Source organism: Centruroides sculpturatus, unplaced genomic scaffold (genome assembly GCF_000671375.1).
Source record: "Centruroides sculpturatus isolate CEXI.00-Female unplaced genomic scaffold, Cexi_2.0 scaffold2475, whole genome shotgun sequence".
Lineage (NCBI taxonomy): Eukaryota > Metazoa > Arthropoda > Arachnida > Scorpiones > Buthidae > Centruroides > Centruroides sculpturatus.
In genome coordinates, this window is record NW_019386569.1 from 23,200 (window position 1) to 29,924 (window position 6,725).

General features: G+C 32.9%; 1 pseudogene; it reads right to left on the reverse strand.

The window, feature by feature from the left end:
* Nucleotides 1–684: 684 nt before the first annotated feature.
* Nucleotides 685–3,795, reverse strand: LOC111615328 (annotated as a pseudogene).
* Between the last annotated feature and the right edge of the window lie 2,930 nt (nt 3,796–6,725).

Below are 6,725 nucleotides of genomic sequence, written 5' to 3' on the forward strand. Positions count from 1 at the left end.
AATGATATTGTTCATGCTACTGCATATCTTTAATTTAGACAAGAATTTAATAGGAGCATATTATCATATAATATTGTCCATTTTCCAAAAGATGACTTCCAGTAAAAAGAGTGTCTTTACTCTATTTGCTTTTTTCACATCATCTAATAGGGGAAAAAAGTGAAAGCTACTTTGCACGCAGCGCTAGTATCAATGTATACAATTTTTACAAGAGAAAGCAATTTTTAGAATATGTAAAATAAATATCAGATGTTGTATACAACATCTGATATTTATTTTACATATTCTAAAAATTGCTTTCTCTTGGTAAAATATTAAGATATATATCCCTTATATTGTCTTAGAACTTCATAGGAAGTAGTATTCTTTTGTGATGTTCATGCAAAAGGTATGTAGACCGACAAAGGAAAAGACATACAATAACTAAGTGATAGTATGGTCAAACAAAGTGTATTATAAAGGACTCAACTGACCAGATAACATGGTACGAATAACTCTTTATTAATACAACTAAACACTTCTACATCCAGCTGGTTCTTTCGAGGTACTCTCACTCCCTTTTCTGTCTTGCCACCTCGGTACCTACTCGATTACATTTCGTTTATTTAAATTGTCAACGTATATTACATTACATTTAATGTTTATCTAAATCATCAACATATATTACATCTCCCCCTTTTTTTTTTATTGCTGGTAATCCAGATACTGTCTTGGGATTCGTATAGGTCTGCCACTATGGGTTTTAGGAAGGTCCTCTTCACCCGGTGGAGAGTTTTGTTTGATTTCTAGCATTGGTTCATAAAGTTCCCTATTTCCGGATTTTGTTTCATTTTCCGTCCTGGGAGTTTCTTCCTTGGGAGTATTCAGGTTGGATGATCCATTCAATTTCTCCTCATCGACGATCTGCGGTTCGTCTTCCTGGGAGACTGTCTGGGAAATAGACGATGGGTGTAAATGTACTCTGTTCCTGCGAAACGTGCCTCTCGGAGTTTCAATAATGTAAGATCGTGGAGTATGGTGAGCTTCCTTCACCTTTCCATATGTTCGATATCTGACACCCAGACTGGCTGTCCTATCTTCAAACGTGGAAGAGTTTTTATACCATGGTATCAATCAAAATAGGTTTTCTGTTTATCTGCCTTCCCCTTTTCCTTCTTTCTTACTGAAGCAAAATCAATCAAATGAGGTGTCAATTGTTGATTATTTGATGGCAGGGGTGTTCTCAATTTTCAGCTTATTAGCAGTTCTGCTTGACTATAGCCATTCTCTAATGGTGTAGATCTCATTGCTAGAAGCATCAAATAATGATCCTGCGACTCAGTTTTCAAGTAATGACTTTTGAAATCTTTTACCATTGATTCAATGAATCCATTGCTTTGAGGGTATCTTGGACTAGAAGTTATACTTGAAAATTTATACTTTTCTGCAAATTTACGGTATTCCGAGTCAACAACCTGGGAAAATTGGATGCCATTGTCACTTTGTACCACCTCTGAAATTCCATGTCTTGCAAAAATTGATTTCATGTGGTTAATTACTGACGACGACGACAATTCCTCCAATCTGGCAACTTCAAAATATCTTGAAAAGTAGTCAGCCATTATGAGATACCAATGGCTTTTTAGTTTTAGAAGATCTACCCCATTAGTTTTAGAAGATCATTTTGAAGTGTACAAAGAACTTCATGCATACGTTTATCATGTTCTTTTTCTGTGGCCCCAAATATCACAAATTCATCCATTAGTATATAATTAGCCTACAATTCCAGGGTCCTTTGGTATTGTTTCACATATTCGTTTCTGAAATATTTCAGGCACTGACTTAATTCCAAACAGCAACCATTTAAATCTGAACCTCCCAAAGGGTGTTATAAATGTTGTCAAGTAAGATGGTTCAAAATCCAATGCAATCTGCCAAAACCCTGCACTAGCATCAATAATACTAAAGATTTTTGCGTTATGAAATTGGCTGAATGTATAGTCGACCGACGCCATTGGAAAGTATTCTCTCTCAATGTTCTCATTCAATTTAGATAGATTGATGCAAATTCTTATTTCGCCTGATTTCTTTGGAACCAAAATCATTGGAGCATACCATTCAGCAGGTTCGTCTACTGCCTCGATTATTCCCTTATTTACCATCTCGTCCAGAGTTTTCTTGAGCTTATCTCTCAAGGGCAATGATACTTTTCGAGGAACTGCCAGAGTGTAAGGTTTTGCTTCCGGTTTAAGTTTAATGTGATAGGGTTTCTGTACTTTCCCAATCCCCTGAAATAGATTGGGGAATTCTTTAAATGGATTGAAAGTAGAGTTTAGTTCCTGTATTCTTTTCACAAGATTTAACTGTTCACTTGCATTACTGCTCAACAAGAAGTGTTCTAGTTTATCTATAACAAATATGTCTTCTTGGATGCGGAATCTCTTATTTCTTAGCTTCTCCGTAAACACTCCCACAACATCCAGAGTTTTTTTACCAGGGCTATGTATAGATCTATTCGTTTCTTGTAATTTAACATGAGATAGCACTCTGTTATATGTCTCGTGTGGTATAACTGTGACATCTGCCCCTGTGTTGATCTTGAAGTTTAAAGGAATGTCTCCCATGAAAATGTTTGCATTCCACTGGTTAAGCTGTCTCTTAATGCTATTGTTTATATTACTTGACCCTTTAACATGTCCTAGAAATGAACTTTGATTAGGTTCTCCTATTTCATTTATACTCACTTTAGCTTTACAGACCTTTGTGCAATGATCTACTTTTTTTCACTTATTACAGATCGCCTTATGTGCAGGGCAATTGAATTTAGTATGTTTCACCAGTTTTCCACACCAATAACAGGAATTTAAAGTTTTGTTTCCAGTAAATGAATTGTCGGTAGCTTCCAGCTTCGAAAATATGTTCTTCCTACGTGCAGTTTTGCGTAATGCATATATGTTATTCCTGGAATTGTTCTTAAAAGATTCTTGTTGCTTTTTCACTGTTTTAGCCTGTCTCACAGTGTTTATTGCTTTCTCCAGAGTTAGTTCCGTTTCAAGTTGCAAACGTTCCGAAACCTTTTTGTCTCTAATGCCACAAACTATTCTGTCCCTAATCATTTCGTCTTGAAACGAAGCAGGGAAATCACACGTTTTAACCAGACTATATAATGAAGTTACAAAATTCTCCACTGTTTCTCCTTCTTTTTGAAACCGAGAATAGAATTTATATCTTTCGTATATAACATTTTTAGTTGGGATGAAGTATTTTTCGAATGCCGCCTTAACTTTTGAACAGTCATTTCTAAATATGGCATTGAATAATATTTTGGCAGACAATGACAAAATGCACCAGTCGCAACAAATATAAATGGTGACAGAAAACTATGACTAATACTTATGTGCTAACTGAAAACTAGGGAAAAAAAGATGAAGATAGGGAATAGAGAATCTAGGAAAATAGAATACAGTAAGAAGTGAAATACCCGGGGTTTTGCTGAACTTCACAATTTTGGGTGGGATACTACATTGAACCTATTCTTGAAAGTCAATCGTTGTCATCTTCACTAGGTTTCTCCTTGCACCTAGTTTTATTGAAACTATGATAAAGTCCTATTTTCTACTCAGACACTTGAATTCTCCAGTCATTGCCATTTGCGACTTGGAGCACCACATTCGACGTCTTGGCCAAAGAATGTCCTTCCTTTATATCGCCAGCCTTAGGACCTCTTTTTTTTCATTGTTCTCCATAGTTCTAAGAATTGGCCATCCCATCCAAGGGAAAATAGAAAGGAAAGTTCTGGAAGGAAGAAGAAACAAAGAACAAAGGAGAGGACTAAAACTATACCTAAATTAATATATACACTAATATGGCATACAGCCACGGTTTGTGTTGATTGTATGTCTTAAATTATAGTGATACCTATTAGTATTGTTAACATGTCAAGTACTAATATAAATTAGTTATCTTATATCAGGTTCAGTACATGACCATATTCCTGGAAAAAAATCATTAATTTTAAAGTGACATTGGTTAGTGACAAAAGTGAAAGGAATCAATGGCAATTTTACTGATCTTTAGATCTGTTTTTGTTAATAAAAGATGTGCATTTTGTGATCTCTTATCCTTAAAAATTTCATGCACTGGCAAGTAACCTTACCATGCAATATTCAGTCACAAGGACATGAAATTATAAATGTTTAAACGTAATAATTAATGATAAAAATGTAGACGTAGATTATTTTAACTATCCTTTCTATTAGATCAGTTTTCCTCCCAGCTAACTTGGTATTGTATTTGTTTAATTCCTTGTTTAATTGTATTGCTGTTAACCTAACTGAATAATATTTTCATTCTTCCATTATTTTAGAGTAAGCTGTCCTTCGAATGAGTTGCCTTGTTTACACTGCATCAATATGTGCGACTTCTATATCAAGTGATCACTTTTTTCTCCTATTGGCCCATTACATTCATTGTGGCCAAAAATAGCCCAGTTTGTTTCATTTATTTTTATTGTGTCAGACTTCTTGCCTGAACATATAAAAATTCTTTTATTGAGAAATTGTTAGTATTTACCAGCTAGCTATGCTTTTTATGCTATCTTACNCATTGGAGTCTTAGATGTTTTGTTTATAGTAAAATACTGAAGCTTTATGATTAAACATTTTTAATCTGTTTTTAATATCTGGTGTAGTTTGTTAGACCAACGGACGAGAAGTAGACAAACAAAACGCAATTAAATAAACCAAAAATACAATAAGTTTATTTACTTGTCAGGTTGATGCAAGTTACAAAGGATACCAACTTAACTATTTTCACCGAATTGAACACACACTTAATGAACCACCGAACAATATAATATGCAACAGGAAAGGCACGTGTAGTTCCTGCCCGACCCGATCGACTTAAACTACGTAAATTATGCTAGTTTCTTATTTCTAGATATTAGTATTGAATAGAGTAGGTTTATCAGAAGGTTTGGAAGGTGAAGACAAGAGATAGGGCAGAGGGTACCCAAACTTGATAATTGGTGCTCCTTGCAATAGTCGATGCGTCTTGTTTCTCGCAAAGTTCGTTATTTTTCTTCCAGTTCCCGGGTCATCGTCAATCTGATCTGATGCTGAACGTACTCTCCCCTGACTCTTCCTCAGTCTCTCTCCTGTGAGCTCTACTCCCCTAATGACGCACGTGTGTTAGCCCTCTTCCCTCCTGCATTCTCCTTTTTGTTTTTGGAGTGAGTCATCTACATACCAATGCAAGGGAAAATGAGCACATTCCAGGAAGGGTAGACGAAAGGGATATAAAGAGGGAAAGTAGAGAGATATATATTCAAAAAAAAAAAAAACAATGAAATTACATACAATATACAATATAAATATGGCATGTAGCCACAAGTTTTAAGTCATATTAATATTAATACACTTTAATGGCAGAATTAAGAGATAGATTAAGTTATTCATCAATAACAAAATACTTATACTTTAATAACTATGTAAATTGCTGAGAATATAATTTTATAAATATATAGTGATACATATGTTAAAAAAAAAAGAGAGACTGAGAAAGAATATTTTTATATAGTGTAATACAGTGTTTTCCAAAGTGTTGGGTGTCTCACCTTGAGTAAACACAACTGCATTAAAAGGAATGTGGAATAATTTCAAAAATTATAAAGCAAACATCAAAATAAATCATAAATATATAATAGATACAGTAACAAACAATGTCATCTATGTACTAATAGTAGACAAATGGGAATTTTGCATCTTAGAGAAATGAGAGAATTCTCAAAGTTCAACATCATTAAATTTAACATAAAAAAATTTAAAAGCTAGTCAAGAATAGAAGAAAGTAGCTATTATTTTTAAATTAACACATTTCTCTTATTTTTCATATCAGAAGATTCAAAACTCAATAAAAAAACTAGAAGTTCACTCCCATTTCCTATCTGTAAATTTTATACTAAGAACTTTGTTGTTATTATCACACTCTTCTGTTCCTTTATATAACTAATGAATAAAAAAAAAATAGATTTTCCATCTCTTATTTTTATTCTTTAGGTATTCATTAGTCTTTGACTAACTTTTTATTAAATCTGTCCTGAAATAATACTTGAAACTCTTTCCATTTCTAATCTGTTAATACTAGTATAAGTTTGTTATCATTTTGGATCTTAACAACTGAACTTCCTATCAAATACTGGAGGTAATATACTTCCTTCTACCTGTACAAAAAACCTTCCAAATCTACAGTGATACTCATTTAACGAGTATCACTGGAGATTTGGATCTTAACTGATTCAAGTTTGGTAACTGGATATTCATTTTGGAAAGAAAAATATTCTAAAAAATCTAGGACAAAATATATGTTTTTAAAACATATTGTAAAAAATACAAATAATAAAGACTTATACAAATAAAAACTGTGATCCAAATATCAATGTGGATCATGTTTCCTGTGATTGTGAAAGGGATGACAAGGAAGACATACAAATAAAAATATTTTTGTAAAGTCTTTATTTGTATTTTTTACAATATGTTTTAAAAAAATGGATATTCATTATTTAATTTTAGTTCTTATAATTTTTTAGTTACATTAAATATGGAATTTCATCTAGGGTTTTCATGTTATGTAAGAAGATAAAAAATTACAATATGAAATTGTTAATTAATATAGAAATCTTACAATTATTAATATTGGATGAAAAGGCTGCAACAATGATCAATTTCGTTATTGATTTCAATATGTTA